We start from the raw sequence: 24,554 nt of genomic DNA, 5'->3' as shown, positions 1-24,554 counted from the left end.
AAAGCGATTAAAGCAAGTTAAGCATCCGTAATCAAAAAACAAATTTACTTTAGGTAAACAGTGAATCAAACTTTTTATTTCGATTTTCAAAATTTCGTACGTTCGCGACCGTAAGTATTGATTTGTTTCTAAACCAGTACATAATTTTAATTATTATTTTAATACGCACATATTTATATTTATTTATAAAGATGGGTAAAACATGTGCTAAATCGCAAAAGGTCAAACGTCAGGTGTACTTAGACAAAATCAAAAGCGATCCCGAAAAGATAAAAAATATCGTGAAGCAGTTGAAAGAATGGAAGCGGCGTTTTCTCAGAACTTCAGAACTATCGAAATTGCCAAAAAACAACAAGCTGTTAAAAGAGATGCACGAAAAAGAACGTGAGAGGTTTAAAATATACCGCCAAAAAAAATTACAGTAGACAAGGAGAAGAACCTATTACTTCTACTTGCAAACAAACATTAGGGAAAGCCCTAAAGAAAGCTGAAAATGCATTGCCAAGAGATTTGGCAAAGAAAGTTGAAGTCTTTGCTGCACTGCATAAAAAGTATATCGAACCAACAAATTGTAAAGAAAAAATACTCGTACATTTGAAAGTGACTTAGAATTGGAGACAAAATTAAAATTGACGAAAGAAATTTTTTTGCGTGAAGTTATCAGCGTTCAGGCTGCAGGAAAAAGGGATACACTCATTGTTGATGGGGAAATTGTTACTAAGCGTTTTATGCTCCTAACGATATCGGAAGCTTACGAGGTTTATAAAAAAGATGCAATTGGGAAAAGCGTAAGTAAATCACGATTTTTCGAATGTCGCCCAAGAAATGTTCAACTTTCGAGCAAAATGCCACACAACATGTGTGTATGCATGCGTCACGGCAATTTCAGTTTTTTGTTAATTGGCTGTGCGACAGTTATTCAATGTTTTTCCGAAGGCTTCGAAAGTTTCTTAAAATTAGTTTGTTGCAATATCGAAAATGAAAATTGTATGACAAACGATTGCGAAAAGTGTACAAATTCCCGAGATATCTCCAACTTTATATCGAAAATGGAAGGATATACCGAATATTACAGGTATCAGAATGGTGCATTCGACTTCCTACGACGAAAATCTTAAGCTACGAACTGCTCATACGGCATATTCAAAATATAACAATATTAAATAAATATTTCTTGTGCTTTATATATGTTTATATCTTTTCAATAAATAAAAGGAATATTCGCCCCTATTCCCGTTGTCGTTTTAAAACGACTTAAGAACACCTATTTGGCATTCCTGTTGGCGTTAACGACATTTATCGAAAAAAAATTGAGATTCCCCATTTTGAAACGACTATAGAAACGACATATAAACAGTCGTTTTTTGTCGTTGCTATAATTGTGAGCGACATAGAAACGACGCGGTTGTTTGAAGGAATATTTGAAGTGAAGATGAAAATTCCACATCGGAAACAGTTTGAAATTTTAATTTCTGAAATGGAAAAATATCTTGCATATGCCAAGGGCTTTAGAAAAGGGATAAATCCTTTAAATTTCGATTTTTTCTCAAAAAAAAACTAAATCCATTCCACCGCCATCTAAGGGTATATTTAAGATATGAAAGGTCTTAAAATTCAAAACGAAGAAATAAATAGTACTCCAACAAGACGAGGAGTTAATAAACAGATACCCATTTCTCATTTGGCTGGACCATTAGGTAGAGTAGTCGGATTAGCCAGAAGCAAGAAGCATGAGACGCTGGAAGTATAAAATATTTTAGAAGAAAGTTTGGAGGACGCAGATGTCACAACTACTTCTTTTAAAAAATCAAATAAATATGGAAAACTAACATTGTTGTACGTAAGTATGTACAATAATTACAGTGATAACGTTGTTTAGAGTCAATAGAGAATAGCATAAAATCCATTAAATTTTTATATGGGAAAAGAGCTCCTTAAAGTATACTATATAAAATATGTAGCAAATTTCGATAACTTTTCTTAGGCGTTACGATATACCTCAAGAATACCAATTTAGGAACGAAACGATGATAAGAACGACAACGACTATTAAAACGACAACGACAACGGGAATAGGGCCGATTAGTTTGCTTTATTTAAGAAAAGGTTTCCAAAATTCAAATAAAAACTTGATGGAAAAATCTTACGTTCGCGACTGTCCTACTTTCCTCAGAATTAAATTAAAATATCTGAAAGATTTCCCGATATATTCGGTGAAAATTTACCTTAAGGTCCAAAATGGCTGGCTGGCTTTGCTTGCTTTGCTGTGGAAACTGTCAAAACTGAATAGAACTATACTACAGCACATAAAAAGAGACCAAATGCAGCTTTGCTTCAAGCGCGTGAAGTTTCAAATAGCTCTATGTTCTATTTTCCAGCGCTTTTGTCGCTTTTGAAATATAATATTTTAACCAAGGATGCCAGTCGGTATCTTTTTTCTACATTGGCGCATCATTTTTTATCACATTTGTGTATTTTAGCCATTTACGAAACTTTTAAATATTTAACGTACATGTACATATATAATAATAATAAAACGTTTGACAAAAAATTAGTTCAAATGAAATTTAAAAATATAATTAAAATATTTTTTTCAACGTTTTGGTCCGTAAGATATTAAGTGGTAATCGTGATTGTGACATCTCTGTCTTTTGGTTTGTTTGAATGAAAATTGCGCAGTTTAAAAGTGTTTTGTAGTTGGACAGATATTTTCAAATTAAAAATGTTCGAAGAAATGCTTATTAGCGAAATAGAAAAGAATAAATGTTTCTGGGATAAAACTCAGTTATGTTACCGTGACAAAAACAAAAAAGACCAAGCTTGGCGAGATGTTTGTGCTGTTGTCGGAGAGTCGGGTAAGTTTTTGTTATGAAAATTCAAAATGGAACATATATAATTATATTTTAAACACTTATCTTTAAAGAGGCTGACTGTCGCAAAAGGTGGAAGTCTTTGCGTGACCGATTCGCCATAGAATAAAAATTGCAGCACCAGCCCAGTGGAAGTGCTACTGCTTTTAAGAAGAACTGGCCATATTTCGACCTCTTAGTATTTTTGAAAAAAACTGTCTCACCTAGAAAGTAAGTATATGCATAAGTGAAAATATTGCTTACAGTTGTGATTACACTAATGTGTTTATATATATTATTTTAGCACAACAACCAATGTTATTAGTGAAACCGAAATAGAATCATCATTTAGTTTTGACATCAACGAAAGTGGAATGAAGATGAAGATTGATAATGAAGAAGAAAATGCAGTGCTTCCTCCACCTAAGAGGAAGAAGAAAAAAGAAGACCTGGACTGCAATTTAAACTCGTTGGCTGAAAATGTTAACGATTTTTTGAAAACACAAAAGCCTCATGATAATATCTTGGGTGCCATTGACATTTAAATTTGATGTTCTGCAATATGTTCACCAAAAATTTAAATATTTAAATGTAAATTAATAAAATTAATGATTAATGATTATCAATTGATTTGAATTGTTATGTTTATGTAAGTGTTTTTTTATAGTAATAAAATATGAATGAAATGAAACAATTTATTCAAATTTATTTCTTCTTTCAGTAGACACATTTAATAAACAGTTTTTAAAACAAGCATTTGTTGCAAAATTTGGTGTGACAAACATTAAATTTTGTTGTTGAATAGATGTGTTTTTAATTTATCTCTCATATTGTAGTTACTGCATCTGTTTGAAGATACTTGGCTAATTGATGGTATGGGAACAATTTCACTTCGCCAAGTACCATCAATCTCCGTATAAAATTCATAACTATCAACGAAGTTTGTACTTATGTAGTTATTTGTTGATAATTTCACAAAATTTTGCAAAACGGTAAAAGCCTTCACAATTTTTTCCGCACTATTTGGGGATAAACATAGAGTCGTACGAAGGATTCTCCATTTGGCAGTAAGTATGCCAAAAGTATTCTCTATTATTCTACGTGCACGAGAAAGTCTCCTATTAAAATATGCCTGCTCTGTCTGGATACCTCTCCCTGGATAAGGCCTCAATAAATACCGACGAAGGGGAAATGCTGCATCACCTACTAAATAATGTGGGAACGGCTCTAATTCTCCCGGTAATGGACAATCTGCCGGAATGTTGAGAGATTTATTTTCAATAGCTTCTGTAATTTTTGAAAATTGAAGAACACCCCCACCGCTTTGACTGCCGTACGCTCCAATATCTACACATGTAAACGTGTAGTTGGCATCACATATTGCCATCAGTACGATGCTGTAATTGTATTGCTTTATAATTATAAAACATTGAACCTGAATTCGAAGGACATGTAATGTTAATATGTTTCCCATCGATGGCACCGATGCAGTTTGGCATATTCCACAATAATTTAAATTCATCAGCAATACGTAACCACTCTATTTCGGAAGGCACCGTCACATAGAGTTCTGACAACAAATTCCATATTACCTCAGACGTTTCTAATGTTATCCTTCTGAGCGCTGTTAGTCCAATTCTATGCACTAGCGTATGGAATTGTCCAGTGCCACCGTGAGCTAGGTATCTTTCAAATGATATTAGAACATGAAAAAACAGAAAGCTATACAACCATAATATATTTACAATAGGGTTATAAATAATCTGCATTTTGAAGATTGTTGCGTCAAGCGACATAAATATACAATTGTAAAAACCTAAAACTTAAAATAAGAAAATGAATTGTAAAAGAAATATTAAACAAATGAATTTATATAACGGGTGATTTTTTTGAGGTTAGGATTTTCATGCATTAGTATTTGACAGATCACGTGGGATTTCAGACATGGTGTCAAAGAGAAAGATGCTCAGTATGCTTTGACATTTCATCATGAATAGACTTACTAACGAGCAACGCTTGCAAATCATTGAATTTTATTACCAAAATCAGTGTTCGGTTCGAAATGTGTTTCGCGCTTTACGTCCGATTTATGGTCTACATAATCGACCAAGTGAGCAAACAATTAATGCGATTGTGACCAAGTTTCGCACTCAGTTTACTTTATTGGACATTAAACCAACCACACGAATGCATACAGTGCGTACAGAAGAGAATATTGCGTCTGTTTCTGAGAGTGTGGCTGAAGACCGTGAAATGTCGATTCGTCGCCGTTCGCAGCAATTGGGTTTGTGTTATTCGACCACATGGAAGATTTTACGCAAAGATCTTGGTGTAAAACCGTATAAAATACAGCTCGTGCAAGAACTGAAGCCGAACGATCTGCCACAACGTCGAATTTTCAGTGAATGGGCCCTAGAAAAGTTGGCAGAAAATCCGCTTTTTTATCGACAAATTTTGTTCAGCGATGAGGCTCATTTCTGGTTGAATGGCTACGTAAATAAGCAAAATTGCCGCATTTGGGGTGAAGAGCAACCAGAAGCCGTTCAAGAACTGCCCATGCATCCCGAAAAATGCACTGTTTGGTGTGGTTTGTACGCTGGTGGAATCATTGGACCGTATTTTTTCAAAGATGCTGTTGGACGCAACGTTACGGTGAATGGCGATCGCTATCGTTCGATGCTAACAAACTTTTTGTTGCCAAAAATGGAAGAACTGAACTTGGTTGACATGTGGTTTCAACAAGATGGCGCTACATGCCACACAGCTCGCGATTCTATGGCCATTTTGAGGGAAAACTTCGGAGAACAATTCATCTCAAGAAATGGACCCGTAAGTTGGCCACCAAGATCATGCGATTTAACGCCTTTAGACTATTTTTTGTGGGGCTACGTCAAGTCTAAAGTCTACAGAAATAAGCCAGCAACTATTCCAGCTTTGGAAGACAACATTTCCGAAGAAATTCGGGCTATTCCGGCCGAAATGCTCGAAAAAGTTGCCCAAAATTGGACTTTCCGAATGGACCACCTAAGACGCAGCCGCGGTCAACATTTAAATGAAATTATCTTCAAAAAGTAAATGTCATGAACCAATCTAACGTTTCAAATAAAGAACCGATGAGATTTTGCGTTTTTTTTTTTAAAAAAGTTATCAAGCTCTTAAAAAATCACCCTTTACCTTAAATTATAAAATTTACATACTTACACTAATAATGAATTTATAACACTAATCTTTTACTTACCTTAATACTAACTTTAGAATAATCTAGTACAATGTTTAACGAAAGATAATTATACTTACCCCTTTTGTAACACATACTTACATTACCACTAGTTTAAGCCGTTATTTTTAGTTTAGGCTACGTGAGCCTATTATATGAAATAAATCTACCTCTTTGAATTGAACCGTGAAACCGCAAGCACGCGTTTTTATTTGTCGGCTAATTAATTTTTCGTTTAGTACAGGCAATTTGGTTATTTTTAATTTTAATCGCGCACCCCCTTAACTTTTCGCAATTTTTCGTTTCTCAAAAAAGCTTGAGAATTTTCATGGCGCCCGAGCAGGGACTTTGTGCGCGATTTTAGTTAAAAACTTATTGAAAAGTGCCAACTAATAGTGTTAGTGCTAATATACTCCTTTCGTACCAATTGCCTGTAATTCTTTTCGGTTTTCGGCTTTCGTGACAGTGAAGTGAAAACAAATAAAAATTGAACATATAAAACATACATAAAAGCACATTGGAAATTAAAATACAATAGTGTACCTATATATACATGTACATAGCAAACAGCAAATAATTTGCTATATAGTGAAGTGTGGTGAAAATTAACAAATAAGATAAAAAGTGCAAACGAATACAGTGCATAAAATAATCAGTGCTTAAATTTGAAAGTACAAGTACATATATATACAATAACATAATCGGTATATCAAGTGCAAGTGTCGATAGTGCAGTGTAGTGGTACCTAAAGGAGTAAAAAAGGGAAAAAAGAATATTTAAAAATTATATACATAAATAAATATACATACATAAGTGAAGTGGAGAGTGTAAAAAGTTGGTTAAATATACGTACATACACATATACGTATACTCTATATACTTACCGGCGGTTACCTAATACCTGTGAAATAAAAGAAAATAAAATAATAAATAAAAATAACAATTATAAAGTGTATATAACAACAATACTTACCCAACGTTACGTGAGAAGAAGTGTGTGCTGAAAGTGAGATAAATGTACATATGCTAATGCTAAATACTCAACTTACCTCAACTTTCCTAAACCTTCAAAAAATAAAAACAACAAAACCAAAGAGGTGCATATGTACAAGTGTACAAAGTGACAAACAAACAAAAGAGTGTGTTTACTAAAACGTGCAAAAAAAAAAAACAGTGCGCGAACAAGAAAGTTGTGGAAGTGGTGAGCCCACAAAAATTGTACCAAAGTGTTACATTGGTGCTATTTAAATTTTCGAGTGCCGCTAAGTCCGTTAAGGAAAAAGTGCCGTTCCAGTGATAGAGGTACAACACCGTTTTTGTTTTAAAATACAGTGCGGTGAACAGTTTGATTTGACTGTTAAAAAAAAATATATATATATACCCTGCAACATTAACCACGACGCTGCTGCTGCATTAGCACTGCTACGTCAACGCCAACGTCAACACTGCTGCTGCACCCGCTACATCCACCGCTGCTACGTCAACGCCATCGTCACTGCTGCTACAACCGACGCTACATCCTCAACACTACTTCGTGGGAATGAGCTGCCGCTGCATCCTCTGCAAAAGGGACGTGACTGCGGGCAAATCGCCTTCGCACTCACAGCAAGTAACGAGTGCGATTTATTGAAAGTGGTGCAAAAAAAAAAAAATAAAAATAAATAAATAAATAAAATAAAATTAATAACCTAAAGTGCACACTTTCAATTCTTGGCTCTCCCTGTTTCACACAATATTACATTTACATAATATTACATTTACATACCTATATATATATCTACATTATAAAAAAAAAAAAAATCCATATTTTCGTATATACATTTTTGTATATATGTACATATTCATAAATATATAAAATTTACGTACATACATATGTGCACATACACATATACGTCTTGTGAAACAGGGGATTTTGGGATTTTGCGGTAGCCCTTTAATTTTATAAATAAAGGTGACAATTTCGAATTTTTTCATTTTTTCGCAATTTTTTCGTGCAACTTATCGGTCATTTTTCCGCAATTTTTATCGATTTTCGAACAAACTCGTATCACATTTCTCTGGTTGTGCTATTTTGTAATTTGCTCATTGGTGTATTTTCAATTTGGCTTTTTCGTAAATTGGGAATCGATAATTTTCGTTTTCGCCGTTTGATTCCCAATATTACTTTTTTTGCCAAATAATTTTTCGTGAATTTTCAATTCAAATCAAACACAATGAGCAAGCCAAAGCCAACTCTCGCAAGCCTGTCTCCAAGTAAGGAGTTGACGGACTTAAAATCGTTAAGACGTCAAAGAACGGTAGCGAAAAGTAGTATTTTGCGCATAAAAACGGGCCTTCTCGAAAAAACCATATCGCTAGATCCAATTGAATTAGAATGTCGGCTCGACATTTTAAATTCACATATTGACAAACTAATGACATGCCAATCCAAAATTGAAGAGATTGATGAAGACGACATGGCCCGAGGGGAGTTAGAGGACATTGTCGTTGGAACGAAGTCCATAATAAAATCAATATTAGCTCAAAATAGAACACCAATAGCCGAAACATCTTTCGTAGCTTCTCACAGCTCACGGCTCCCAAAAATGAATTTGCCGAAATTCAGGGGAGAGTATTCAGAATTCAAAAATTTTATGAGCTTGTTTGAGAGTTTGGTTCACAATGATCCAAATATCCCAGATATTGAAAAATTTAACCATTTGGTAAATTGTTTATCTGGTGAGGCTTTGGGAACAGTTAAAGCGTTCCAAATGTCGGATGAAAATTACCCGAAAGCGTTGGCAAGTCTCAAAAAAGTTTATGATAATAAATGTTTGATATTTTTCAATACAATATCTAAACTTTTTGAGCTGCCAACCATCCCAAAGCCATCCGCGCCGTCATTGCGATCAATGATTGACGAAGTGTCTGCGGTATACGACTCATTGCTATCGCTGGGCGATGAGAAGCAGATAACAAACGCGATAATTATACACATAGTAATGACAAAGGTTGATCCTGCCACCCGATCCAAATGGGAGGAACAGCTGGACTACGACAAGCTGCCACTGTGGACGGAATGCGAAGCCACCCTCAATAGAAGATACCAGCAGCTATCAGCGGAAGGAGCTTCACACTCAAGGACGAAGCCCATACCAACAGGAAGTGCCAGTCATGGGAAGCAGCAACAAACGGACAGGACCAAATCGGCGCTAGTGGCAGCAAATACGAGGCAGCCCCTTTGTCAGCAGTGCAAATCTAATTACCATTATTTGACTGCCTGCCCCACTTTCAAGGCGCTTCCGGTGCAGCAGAGGTTCGAGTTTGTGAAATCGGTGCCCTTATGCATAAATTGCTTGCGTAAGGGGCATACTGTATCCAAGTGCAGAGCGGATCGATGTCGTGTATGCAATCGATCGCATCACACATTGTTGCACCAGTATCCGGTTTCCTTCCCCGCTGCACCTCATCCGCAACCATCAACCACTCATGCCATGCATACAGCGAGTATGCCGGATCGGGTCATGTTGGCAACAGCAGTCATCCAAGTGAGGACCAGTTGTGGAGAGTACCTGCCTGCGAGAGCGTTGCTGGACTCGGGATCCCAGGTCAACTTTATGACGGAGGACTTGGCGCAGAAGTTGCGGATTCGACGCCAACACAAAACGTTAAGCGTAATTGGAATCGGCAATTCCAACACGAAAGTGGGGGCTAAATTAAGCGCGTTTGTTAAGTCGCGGGTAAATAATTACGAATTTTCGGCGGAATTCTGGATAATGCGTAGCATTTCGGCTAATCATCCAGACCATAACATTAATGTTAATGGCTGGAAAATTCCGCACAATATTGAATTGGCGGATCCAGAATTCCATAAATCTAAAAAAGTTGACATCCTATTGGGTGCAGAAATATTTTTCGAGCTTTTAGCTGTTGGCCAAATTAAAAATGGTCCTAATCAACCAACATTACAAAAGACCCTATTAGGGTGGATTGTATCTGGCAAATACGCCAGCAATTTAAGTTCTCCTCCCAAAATACATAGCACATTATGCCAAGCTGAAGAAGACGTAACGTCAATAGATTCAATAGTCCAAAAATTTTGGGCTCTAGAAGAATTACCTTCAGAATCAAATGGCAACAGATTCACACCAGAGCAACAAGAGTGTGAAAATTTTTTCGTTAATACAACTCAAGTGTTACCTTCAGGACGGCTTCAAGTCAGAATGCCCTTTAAAGCTGACCGTAAGTTACTCGGTCACTCATATGAAACCGCAGTTCGGCGGTTTCAGGCCCTGGAGAGAAGGACATTAAAAGATCCAGAACTTCGTAGAATGTATCTGGACTTTATGAATGAATACAGAGCACTGGGACACATGAGCCCAACAAACAATAAGATCCCGAGTGAGCCACACTACTTCATTCCGCATCAATGCGTTTTAAGGCCCGAAAGCACTACAACCAAATTACGTGTTGTCTTTGACGCTTCGAGCCGATCTTCATCTCAAGTAGCATTGAATGAACTTTTGATGGTAGGTCCAACCATCCAAGAAGAGTTATACTCAACTCTTCTACGTTTTCGCTTACATAAGTATGCACTAACAGCGGACATTACTAAAATGTACCGTCAAATTATTATGCATGAAGAAGACAGAAATTGTCAACTCATAGTGTGGAGAGAGCATCCTTCAGAGCAAATACAAATTTTTCGACTTAACACCGTAACTTACGGCACTGCGCCTGCTCCATTTCTCGCAACACGGTGTTTGCAAATGCTCAGTGATGCCAATACAATTAAATATCCACTCGGTTCATTGGCCATTAAAAGAGACTTTTATGTTGATGACTTATTAACAGGATCCGAAAATTTTGAGTCTCTAGATCTTTTAAGAAGTGAGGTAATTAAAATATTAGACTCGGCTGGATTCACCCTAACGAAATGGTTTTCGAACCACCCTAAATTTTTCGACAGTGATTACACTGAAAAGTCATTAAGCTTCAATGACAACAATTCCACTAAAACGTTAGGAATCCATTGGTTGCCGAAAGAGGATTTGTTTCGATTTGTCTGAGATGACAATTTTAATGATCTGCGAGCCACTAAACGAAACATATTATCAGTTTCTGCTCGCCTTTTTGATCCTCTTGGATTACTAGCCCCTCTAGTTACCAAAGCAAAAATCTTATTGCAAGAGCTTTGGATCCAAAAACTAGATTGGGATGAGTCGATTCCATTGCGCCTTGACACTAGCTGGCAGAACTTCAAAGCCAACCTACTGCAGCTCTCATCAATCAGCATTCCTCGCTATGTAAACGGAGAGTCGAGTGCCATCTGCCAAATACATGGCTTCGCCGATGCCTCAATAAGGGCGTATGGATGCTGCATATATATACGAAGCCAATCTGCTAGTGGTATTAAGTGTATGCTGCTTACTGCAAAGTCTAGAGTGGCTCCGCTGAAGACCAAGTCTCTTCCGCGTCTCGAGCTCTCGGCAGCACATCTTCTTTCGAAATTATGGTCAAGAGTAGCGCCTATGTTGAGTCGACATTTCGAAAATATAACATTTTGGACAGACTCTGAAATCGTTTTACATTGGATCAAAACGCATCCATCTTCATTACAAACCTTCGTCGCAAATAGAGTGCCCGAAATCCAAGAGTTGACTGACAAAGTACATTGGCGGCATGTACCAACAAAACAAAATCCTGCGGATCAAGTGTCTCGGGGTTGTAACGTGGACGAATTGAATAATTCGATATGGTTTGGCGGTCCACAGTTCCTCCTAGAAGACCCTGCATTATGGCCAATCAATACCCACTTCCAGCTCTCACCAGAAGACGAAGCATTAGAGAAGAAGAAAAGTACATTCACACTAATATCGACCACTGAGAAAAATTCAATAGTGGATCTTATTGAAAAAGTCTCTTCTCATAAAAAATTGCTTCGTGTGGTCGCATATATATTACGATGGATCAGACGACCATCAAAATCCTCCATGGGCAAGGATCTGACTTCAGATGAATTGAACTTGAGTTTTTTTAAAATTGCACAGGTGGTCCAACATTCAGAGTTTTCGGATGTTATTCAAAAATTGCATAAAGGTACCACCCTACCCGCAAACTTGCAAAAACTCAATCCATTTTTGCATGAATACTCGGATTTATCGCTTTCGTTTAAATTAATCCGAGTAGGAGGTCGCCTATTAAATGCACCTCTCCCATACGAAGCCAAATTTCCGCTATTACTAAATAAAAAATCGCACTTCGTTATAACATATTTACGGTACCTGCACATTCGAAATCACCACGCTGGGGCTAAAGCGTTGGTTGCGCTTCTTCGAGAACGCATATGGCTAATTAATGCCCGAGAAGCTTGCAGTAGAACCGTAAGAAACTGTATACATTGTTTTCATTACAAGCCGAAGTTGCAAAACCAAATTATGGGAAATTTGCCAGCCGAAAGACTTCGAGCACTACGACCCTTTCTCATATGTGGCGTAGATTTTTGTGGTCCGATATATACAACTTTAAAAATACGCGGTCGACCCCCCGTCAAAACATATATTGCAGTTTTCGTTTGCTTCACTTCAAAAGCAGTACATTTAGAAGTAGTTTCGGACCTGTCTTCTAATTCTTTCATTTTCGCCCTACAAAGGTTCATTGGACGCCGAGGAATGCCGACGAAGATATTCAGCGACAACGCCACCAATTTCGTCGGCGCCGACCGCAAGCTGCGCGAGCTGACAGAAGCATTTCTGGCCCAGGCTCCAGAATTGAAGAGATTCGCCGCAGACGAAGGGTTCAAGTTCATCTTTATACCACCGAGGGCGCCGCACTTCGGAGGATTATGGGAAGCCGCGGTGAAGTCCGCCAAGCACCACATCGTTCGCGTAACAGGCAACGCGCTACTCACCGCAGAGGAGCTAGCAACACTGTTGGCCGAAGTGGAGGCCATACTCAACTCTCGGCCCCTAACACCGTTGAGCCAGGAACCCAACGACGGCGAAGCGTTCACCCCAGCGCATCTACTGATTGGGTGCTCCCTGCGAGCACTACCCCCAGAGAAGGTGCCAGTGGACCCAGTTCGTTGTTGCGAGAGATGGCAACTTGTTTGCTGTCTCAAGCAACAGTTTTGGCGACAGTGGTCCAAAGTATACCTGACGGGCCTTCAGGAGCGGAACAAGTGGCTGCACCCCACACGCAACATGCAGCTCAACGACCTCGTACTCGTCCACGAGGACAACGTGCCACCACAGCAGTGGGTCCTCGGACGCGTCGTCGCAACCGTCGAAGGGCAAGACGGCAAGGTGCGAGTCGCAGACGTGGCAACGAAGACGGGCACAATTAAGCGCCCCATCCACAAACTGGCCTTGCTTCCAATGGATGTTGAAGGAACCTGATCCTGTCAAGGTGGCCGGTGTTGCGTCAAGCGACATAAATATACAATTGTAAAAACCTAAAACTTAAAATAAGAAAATGAATTGTAAAAGAAATATTAAACAAATGAATTTATATACCTTAAATTATAAAATTTACATACTTACCCTAATAATGAATTTATAACACTAATCTTTTACTTACCTTAATACTAACTTTAGAATAATCTAGTACAATGTTTAACGAAAGATAATTAGACTTACCCCTTTTGTAACACATACTTACATTACCACTAGTTTAAACCGTTATTTTTAGTTTAGGCTACGTGAGCCTATTATATGAAATAAATCTACCTCTTTGAATTGAACCGTGAAACCGCAAGCACGCGTTTTTATTTGTCGGCTAATTAATTTTTCGTTTAGTACAGGCAATTTGGTTATTTTTAATTTTAATCGCGCACCCCCTTAACTTTTCGCAATTTTTCGTTTCTCAAAAAAGCTTGAGAATTTTCAAAGATATTGGTGCTCTTATAGAATTCTTTTGTAATGAATTTTCCAGCAATTCATGTAACACATTGAATAGCGCAAGAGGCATTCGTAATGACTTTTGAAATTGCTCCTCGTCTCTGGCTAGCTTGCCCAAAGCGATTTCAAACAGACCATAGTTGGGTCTATCTAAATAAAGTTCGCGTACCCAAAACTTTCGTCGTTGGCGTATTTTGCGTTTAATCTTTTTCATTTTTATTATTAAAATAAAAATTTTTAAAATGTTTCCATTGCTTCTAGTCAACATTCCTGTTTTTTCTCAATTTACGAATCAGCTAATTGTTTTGACAGCGTGCAAAGCGCTTATTTGGTCATACAAGCATTCAAAGTACGCAAAGTCAACAAAAGCAAGAAAAGCCAGCCAGCATTGGGTTTGGACCTATAGTCACTGAGTTCATGTACATAGATATCCGGACCTTGAAAAGTTATAGGCCGATTTCGAAAATGTTTCCATAAGTGAAGCCACAGATGAGTGGCAGTTTTTTTTGCAAATGGCGTATTTTATTATCACAAAAAATATTATACAGTCTTACTTCGTTGCTGTCGTTTAAAGGAATACATAAGTACTTAAATGGAAAATCTTTGTTTAAGCCTTAAACTTTAAATAGCACAAAAAGTTAATATTTCAGTTCAGCCTTAATTCATTGCTGTTTGGAAATTATAAATTAAGCAAAACAAAAAATGTATTAAAAAATAAGAAGATATCACTCATGTAGCAGGTCGTCATAATATTGATGGTAGTCTCTTGGCAAAGAAGTTTTTAAATATTTCAAATCTGCGTATTTTCTTGCTGTTAATTTTCTTCTTTCTTCATCTTCGCGACCAGGACGAATTGTTTTTAGAAATTGTATACCCTTGAAACATTTGAAAAAAGTATGATCCAAATACTCTACCATATAAGGTGTAGGTTTCTTTCGAGCATTCTGACATATTTGAATGTACTCTGCTGGTACATTAACAATTCGGTGTTTAATAACACGCTCGATAACTGAATGTACGCTGTCAGCTTCCATTTGGGTGTGCCCCATTTCTAGTATTTTTTGCTCAATTATTACGCCATGTTTAATAGATGTATTGAGCAAAGCGTTACTCATAGAAACATTACTATTCTGGTACGTACATCCATCACTATAAAGAATAATTTTCGTAGCAGCTGCATTCTCGGTAAGATTTGGAATTATTTTATTCTCGATGAAGTACACCCAAATGTTAGCAAATTCTTCGGCAGATAATCCACCTTCAACTTCGTTCCATATGAAGCAATAAGCATCATGATTTATCAAATTGTAAAACATTGTGGTAATAAAGGCTGCTTACTTGGGATTTTGGTGCCATTAAGACCGCTTGCAGATCAATAGTAAACACGAAGGTTTTTTCGATTTTGTCCTTTTGTTTCTCTTCCCTAGCTTCATGTTTTTTTGCCTGGTGAAGATTGTAGACGTCATCCAAAATATCTCCCACAGTATGTCGCGCACAGATTTCACACTGATCTTTTTTAGGGAAGAATAGACCAAGCTTTTGATCCGCAAAGGCGTTATAAAATGCTGAAATGGAGAGTGGGGGTTTTCCATGTGCATTACACCAATCCTCTACGTAAAATTCGAAGAGTTGTTTTTTTGACGACCATTCTGGCAAAAGATATTTTTTTTGTTTTGTTGCACGGCAGTAATGTGATTCCATGGTTGGCAGAGAATTGAAAAACGAATTTAGAGATTCACGTGCAATGCTACAATATTGATGTGGTGCGTTCTGTGTAGTGTTTCTTGAAATCGTAGGCTGCTTAACCTAAGTTAGCACCGTACGTCTGCCAATGCTAAGAGTGTTCAAGAAGAATTTTCTGCAAACTTTAACACTTTTTTGCTCGACTCTTACATGGTATTGAAATGTTCGACTCCTTCTGCTGTTGTGTTTATCTTTGCGATTTCGCATTCTTGCAGGAGTTGTTACTTGAATCAATGTATTTACATAAGTCTTTTTCTCTTTCCATTCTATTTGCCAGAATTGTTTAAACAATGCTTGTCTTTGGTCTTCAGTAATTTTTGCACAGTGGAGAGCAGCAGAACTAGTGGCTTTTTTACAGCTACATCGCTCTCCAATGACTTTTGCATTTCTGACTCTTCGATGATTCCACAGGCCATTGGCACCATTGCCGCTTCGTCAACCCCAAGTATCACAAAAAAACATTTAAGCGAAGTGTCGAATAACACAGCACCTATGCCGTGTTACCTAGCAAAAAAGACAAAGCACACTTTAGGTAGCGATTACATTGTCATGTGGACTTAGCCCGCGCGATTTGACAGTTGCGGACTTAGCACTTTTGCACACCACTGCCTAAAGTAGCTTTAAAATAAAGTAAACCATTTTTTTTTGTACCTGATGTGTTTTATATTTATCTATCGAATCTCTTCAAAATATCAATTTTGACCATAAGTGGACTTAGCACCTTTGCACGTTAAGCCGACGATATGTATATATTATAAAGTGAACAAATCAGATGGAATTCAAAATTTAGTTATATGGGAAGTTGGCGTGCTTGTGAACGGATTTCGCCCATTTTTCATCCGTGATGTCAGGGTGTCCAAAACATATTATGTACCGAATTTCATTGAAATAGGTCGAATAGTTCCTGAGATATGGTTTTTGACCCATAAGTGGGCGACGCCACGCCCATTTTCCATTTTGTAAAAAAAATCTGAGTGCAGCTCCCATCTGCCATTTCTTATGTGAAATTTAGTGTTTCTGACGTTTTTCGTTAGTGAGTTAACCCACTTTTAGTAATTTTTATACTCTCGCAACAAATGTTGCTAAAGAGATATAGATATAGATATAGGGTTATATATACGAAAGTGATCAGGGTCAAGAGTGGAGTTCAAATCCGAATGTCTGTCTGTCCGTCCGTCCGTCCGTCCGTCTGTGCAAGCTGTAACTTGAGTAAAAATTAAGATATCTTGATGAAACTTGGCACACTTATTTCTTGGCACCATAGGAAGGTTGCTTTCGAAAATGAGCAAAATCGGACCACTTCCTCGCCCACAAAATGGCGAAAACTGAAAACACATAAAGGGCCATAACTAAGCCATATATAAAGCTATGGAAATAAAATTTGGTATGAAGGATCGCACTATGAAGGGGCATATTTGGATGTAATTTTTTTGGGGAAGTGGGCGTGGCCCGCCCCTACTAAGTTTTTTGTACATATATCGCAAACCAATAGAGCTATATAAACCAAACTTTCTGCAGTCGTTTTTTTAGCCACTTCCTAATACAGTCCAAAAATGAAAGAAAACGGATAATAACCACGCCCACCTCCCATACAAAAGTTAGGTTGAAAATTACTAAAAAGGGGTTAACTCACTAAGGAAAAACGTCAGAAACACTAAATCTCACATAAGAAATGGCAGATGAAAGCTGCACTTAGATTTTTTTTACAAAATGGAAAATGGGCGTGGCCCACTTATGGGTCAAAAACCATATCTCAGGAACTACTCGACCGATTTCAATGGATTGTAATAGTTTCCTTACCTCCCAATAATATGTTGTGAAAATTAGCCAAATCGCTTCACAACCAGCTTACTTCTTATATACCAGAACTTAGAAGATGATCTGAATCGTTTACTTTACAATATATGTATATAGTAAGCACTAGTGAAGATATCGGTGCAAAACCTTGCACAAATACTGTATTTATAGTGTGGCAGCCCATTTCTAAAAATCGCCGAAATCGGACCATAGGTTTTCAAGGCCCCATATATCGAACATGAGGACCTCGGTGCTTCTAACCTAATATTATGGTTTCCAACTTTCAATGGACTTTATACAATATATATGACGAATATATGGGACAAATTGTGCATTATTAATATTAATAAAGCTAAATAAATAAATTGCGAGAGTGTAAAATGTTCGGTTACACCCGAACTTAGCCCTTCCTTACTTGTTTTCATATAATTCTTTATTTATTGAATCTGCTCTTTGGAGCCTAACAATAAGTTATAAAATCTTAATTCTAATTAAAACTAGACAAGCTCAACCAATTGATTGAGTTGTTTTGGTGAAACGTTGCTCCTCAGTGTGCTGGCATATCTCTTCTTTTTAGACGTGATTGATTACAAGAATGTAATAAAGCATTAGCCAATGGGTTTGGGTGATCGCGGAGTTTGGACAAATATTTATTTCTGCTGTTCTCTACTTCTTTCTTTACCATGAGAATACCAAGATCTTTATGGATATTTTCATTACGCATATACCATGGTGAGCACGTGATTGTTCTAAGCATTTTTGATTGGAATCTCTGAATTATATCGATATTGGTTGCACAGGTCGTACCCCACAGTTGGATGCCGTACATCCAAATCGGCTTTATGACCGCGTTGTATAATAGAACTTTGTTGTCTAGGCTAAGTTTTGAATTTTTATTTAAAAGCCAATTTAAATGTGCTGCTCTTATCTTCATGCAGGTTATTTTGCTCGATATGTGTTTTCTCCACGTGAGCCTTCTATCCAAGTGAATACCAAGATATGTTACTTCAGTCGCTTGGGGTACTAAAATATTGTTCATTTTAACTGCCGGACACGTTTTTGGTCTTAGAGAAAATGTAACATGCTTGCATTTCTGTTCGTTTACATTTATACGCCAGTTTGCTAGCCATTCTTCGACAAAAATCAAATGCGCTCCTAATACTTTTAATGCTATAATTGGGCATTTGTTTCGGCTCACTAAAGCTGTGTCATCCGCAAAAGTTGATGTCAAAATATTACTAGCTGTTGGAAGGTCTGCTGTATATATTATGTATAGAGTTGGCCCTAAAACACTGCCCTGAGGTACACCAGCTCTTATTGGTCGTTCTTCAGATATGAAGTCTCCTACTTTGACAGTAAACTTTCTATTTTTTAAATAAGACTCCAAGGTTTTATGCATTTCGAGAGGTAAGCTTTTTTTAATCTTATATAAAAGCCCGTCATGCCACACTTTATCGAACGCCTGAGCCACATCTAGAAATATAGCAGAACAGTACTCTCTATACTCGAACGCCCTTCTGATTTCGTTAGTAATTCTATTTACTTGTTCTACAGTGCCATGTTTTGCACGAAAACCGAATTGGTGCGTTGGTATTACATTATTTTCAAGGAGGAAAGGAGACATCTTTGATAGTAACACTTTTTCAAATATTTTGGAAAGACAGGGTAGAAGACTGATTGGTCTGTATGAAGACGGCTGTGTCAAGTCTTTACCTGTTTTCTCTATCATGATGATCTGCGACTTTTTCCATGAACTTGGATAGTACTCGAAACTGAGAATAGCGTTAAAGAGCAAGGAGAGTACTGTTAAAGCAATATTTGGTAACTCAATTAGCATTTTTGGAGTAATTTTATCGTATCCTGCCGACTTTTTAGGATTCAGCTCTTTTATGATTTTAATAATTTCAGAAGATGACGTTTGAATAGACCCAAGCGACTCGTTAGCGCTATTGGAGATGATTGGCAGCTTAAAGCTGTTCTTTGGGCAATTAGGATGAAATACCTTTTCTTGGTGATTTGCGAAACAATTTGCCTTATCCTCGTCACTTCTTGCCCAGTTTCCACCCAAGCCTCTTATAGGCAAGTTGGAGTCGACTGGAGGCTTCATTGACTTTTGGGCTTTCCAAAGAGAATTTCCTTTGTTTGAATTTGGACACAGTTTCTTTATATAATTGTGAGTGTGGTATTCTTCCTCACGTTTAAGCGCTGTTTTTAGTTTTCGTACAGCATATTTTAGTTGCAGCTGAGTAGAAGGGGAGCGATTTAACTGCCATTCACGTCTAGCTCGCCTTTTTTTCATTTACAAGCTTTTCTATTTCATTATTAGTGAGTTTTCTGCGGATAATCGGTTTATTGCTTATGTTTGGTGTTGCTATGACAGCTGCATTTGATATTACATCATTAAATTCTCTTATACCTTCATCAATATCTCTTTCTGTATCTATTTTTACATCAATATTAATGTGGCTACTCACATATTTTTTGTATTTTAACCAGTTCGTTTTGTGAGATGTTAGACGCACCTTTGGCTCAACGAATATGGGTTCTTCACACAACTTTATTAGTACAGGTGAATGATCTGAAGATAAGTCTGTACATGTATCAACTGTCACAAGTGATCTATCTATATTTTTGGTTAAAGCGAAATCAATTAAATCTGGTATTTTGTTACGATCACTGGGCCAGTATGTGGGCTTACCAGGAGATATTATATCAAGGTTATTGTGGTTCATAATGGTTTGGTACAACTGGCGTCCTTTCGGATTATTAAGACGTGACCCCCAGTACATGTGTTTTGCATTATAATCTCCACCTGCTAGAAATCTATGACCTAGCGTTCCAAAAAAGTCTTTAAATTCGCTATCTGTAATTTTAAAACGAGGTGGGCAGTATATAGCCGTTAGATTTAAATCACAACCCAGATTTTTTAAAGATATTGTCTGTGATATCTATAATGTCAGTACGGGGAGTATGTAACACTTGATTACGTCGTGCTTGAATTCCCTGTGACAACTTCGATTTCAAATCTTTATAAACAGGACAACCCCTGTAGTTGGCAGTGTGACTTCCTCCACAGTTGCTGCATTTTTTGTTTAAATCCTCTCTCTTGAGGATACATTTTGAAGTGGGATGTAAATCCCCACATACCACACAAACACTGCGTAGAGTGCAATAAGATTTGGTATGCCCATACTCTTGGCAGTTGGTGCATTGTACCGGACCGTTTCTTTTGTGTGGTTCTTCTACGGTTACTCTACGGTGCAGCAAATATTTTAAATTATATATTGGATGCACTTCGTTCTTTTTAAGCTGGTTAGAATTCGGCATCAATTCAATTCTAAACATTGGTTGTGGTACTTTGTTTCTGTTAAATATGTTTACGACAGTTTTAACTTCAAAGCCACATTCTTCAAGAGCTTCTTTGATTTCACTAGAGTCTACAGATGACTCTATACCTTTAATTACTACAGCTAGGCCTTTTGAGCTCTTCAACTGATAGGAATAATAATTTTTGTTTTTATCCGACAAAAACTTTACAACATCCATAAAACTTTTCTCAGTGTATGTCTGTATTTTCGTTTCATCTATATTGCCTTTTTTAAAGGCACTATATGAAAGTTCTTTGTACCTACAATTTCGCTTAATTTAGCAACAAGAGTATTTGAGCTACGCTCGCGCAAATATATTGGGGGCGGTTTGGCATACGCGACTGTGGTGGTACCCTTCGCATCATCATCAGAACCATTGCTTAGTACGGCAAATCTGTTGCCATTTAATTTATATTTAAATTGATTGTTGCCAAAAATATTTAAATTGATCAGAGACGTTATTCCCTGAATATATTAACATTCCATACAAATAAATGGCTTTGAACAGAGTTCAAAAAGCGTTTTAACTATTTCAAATAAAAATTGGGCGGGGCGAAGTTCGCCGGGTCAGCTAGTAGTATATAAGGACTGATGTAATTCCAGAACCAATTTCACTAATTTTCACCACTAAGGTTAACGGGAATTGGGGCAACTTGGCACAGTTAGTAGGCAAATAAACGGCACATTCGGCCTTGAAATTACTCCTAAATTGCAAATCTAAAAGTACCGCTAAAATCATCTAATTTGTGGCCACACATAAAGAATCGCCAATTAACAACTAGCATACGAGTGATTTTGCAACAATATCAAATTTGCGATTGTAGAAGCAGTTGGAAATGGTAGGGTCGCAGTTGACACCTCGATGGATTAATAACATTTCCAATAGATTTCTGTCACTTCATTGACTCGACGGAGAAGATTATTCATCGTGTTTTTCCTCACATGAAACCACAATATGATAACCATAAATTACTGCTTGAATGACCTATATTGGTGTTAAAAAATAAAGATATCTTTGATCTTAATGCAACAATTTGGAATTTTATTCCAGGAGAGTTGACACAGCTACAAAGCAGGATAAAGTAGTACATGTTTATATGTCATTGAACAAACACACAAACTTACATTTGTATATGCGTTCAACAAAAACGACAAGCGCCAAAAATTTATGTCTATATGTTTGCATGCTCATACAATTTCATACATATATATATATTTACGACAAGTCGATTTTCTACCCACAACGTAATGCAGCGTCGCGCAAAAGACTAATGATTATGCTACCTTTGCACAGTTAGGATACTGCGGCCATTTAAAAATTTCAGTGGGCAGGTCAGACTTTAATAGAACAATTGCTGGAAGAATAGTTCAAATTATTTCAATGGTTTGACCGTGAAGGAGGTTTCGGTTTGTGTAAGTATTGAAGAATAATACACATCGACACATCGAATTTTACAGAGTCGTTTCAAGTGATCCCTCCGTAATTATAAATGCGCAAAATATGTATTGGATAGTATTGAATTACTATTAGCAAATGTATTTAAATATTCTACCAAATTAATGTACTAAAATTGATTTTAGTAAGAATCAAGACATAAAACAATCCATAATAATATGAATTGGGGACATGGAACTCGTTGCCTGCGAAAACGCGACACTGATTACAAGTCTGTGACAAAAAAATTACTATTTGCGGTTGTCCGTGGCAACAAAGATTTTACAAGAAATGTACTACAAAACATACATATGTACATGTTTATATGTCATTGAACAAACACACAAACTTACATTTGTATATGCGTGCACATAAGTTTGTCAATCACCAAATTTACATTATCCCAGTGAACAAACAGAAAAAAATTTATCATGGCATTGGAAGCAATGACAGGCCATGTCGCGCTTTGCGAGATGAAATGATAAAATTACGTCGAAATCCAATTGTCCCCTTAGAAAAAGAATTATTCGAGTTTCTTAGCACAAGAAAATGTTTATCAATAATATCATTCAATTGTCAAAGTCTTCGTGCTCATGTTGATGATTTCTCAGATAGAGTGTTTAAACAGTCAAACATCTTGATGTTATCAGATACATTTATGAACTACAACGAACCTCCTGTATCCGTACCAAATTTTGATTTTGTTGTAAGATTTCAACGAAATGAAACAAAAAATTCAGGCGTTGCAATTTATCACAATGAACAAGACAAATGTCATATTCTCACTCCTCATTTAGATATAAAGGCTCCGTACGCGAGTGATGCTGATATGACGATATCAACATCAACAAGAAATTTAATTTAATTGTTATTTATATATCACCAAATTCATCGATGAGAGATATAAAATTGTTCATCGGTAAAGCTTTATTACCGTTGTCAACTGCAGGTTCGCAAGCTTTTGCAGATATTATCGGAGAACCAGTAGAGTATAGCGTACAACTGGTACTCCTTGCGGGAGATTTCAAGCTGCCTTGAAGTTGTTTTACTATTTCTGTTAATTTCCCGATTGTTTTAAATATTTGTGAGTTAGTTGTAAACTGTTTATTATTATTTTCAATTAGGCCATTTACTTTGTTTTTTATTTTCATAAAGTCATCATGATGTGATTTACCTGAAATCCATTCCCATACTGTTCTAATTCATTAATGCCTCTTTTTGGTCTGTTATTTTCGAATTTTAATTGTCTTAATAATGTTTCTATTATTTGTATTTCAAAGTCCATGCTTGAATTGTCGATTAATATTATTTCTTCATTACTTCTATATTTTTATACTCTCGCAACAAATGTTGCTAAAGAGAGTATTATAGTTTTGTTCACATAACGGTTGTTTGTAACACCCAAAACTAAACGAGTTAGATATAGGGTTATATATACCAAAGTGATCAGGGTGAAGAGTGGAGTTCAAATCCTGTCTGTCTGTCCGTCCGTCCGTCCGTCCGTCCGTCTTTGCAAGCTATAACTTGAGTAAAAATTAAGATATCTTGATGAAACTTTGCACACTTATTTCTTGGCACCATAGGAAGGTTGCTTTCGAAAATGAGTAAAATCGGACCACTGCCACGCCCACAAAATGGCGAAAACCGAAAACACATAAAGTGCCATAACTAAGCCATTAATAAAGCTATGGAAATAAAATTTGGTATGAAGGATCGCACTATGAAGGGGCATATTTGGATGTAATTTTTTTGGGGAAGTGGGCGTGGCCCCGCCCCCTACTAAGTTTTTTGTACATATCTCGCAAACCAATAGAGCTATATAAACCAAACTTTCTGCAGTCGTGTTTTTTAGCCACTTCCTAATGCAGTCCAAAAATGAAAGAAATCGGATAATAATCACGCCCACCTCCCATACAAAAATTAGGTTGAAAAATACTAAAAGTGGGTTAACTCATTAACGAAAAACGTCAGAAACACTAAATTTCACATAAGAAATGGCAGATTAAAACTGCACTCAGATTTTTTTACAAAATGGAAAATGGGCGTGGCGTCGCCCACTTATGGGTCAAAAACCATATCTCAGGAACTACTCGACCGATTTCAATGAAACTTGGTTTGTAATAGTTTCTTTACATCCCAATGATATGTTGTGGAAATAGGCCAAATCGCTTCACTACCTATACCCAAGAACTTTGAAGATAATTTGAATCGTTTACTTTACAATATATAAAGTAAGTACTAGTGAAGATATCGGTGCAGAACTTTTCA

At 36.9% G+C, this 24,554-nt stretch overlaps 1 protein-coding gene across 8 annotated transcripts in view; it reads right to left on the bottom strand.

The window, feature by feature from the left end:
• LOC128923552 (protein rtoA-like) overlaps positions 1-24,554 on the bottom strand; it is a 2,411,103-nt gene that overhangs the window by 1,426,892 nt on the left and 959,657 nt on the right. The window lies entirely within an intron of this gene.

The sequence above is a fragment of the Zeugodacus cucurbitae genome, chromosome Y, assembly GCF_028554725.1.
Source record: "Zeugodacus cucurbitae isolate PBARC_wt_2022May chromosome Y, idZeuCucr1.2, whole genome shotgun sequence".
Taxonomy (NCBI): Eukaryota; Metazoa; Arthropoda; class Insecta; order Diptera; family Tephritidae; genus Zeugodacus; species Zeugodacus cucurbitae.
The sequence above is the reverse complement of the archived record's forward strand: the minus strand, read 5'-3'. Positions and strand labels throughout refer to the sequence as shown.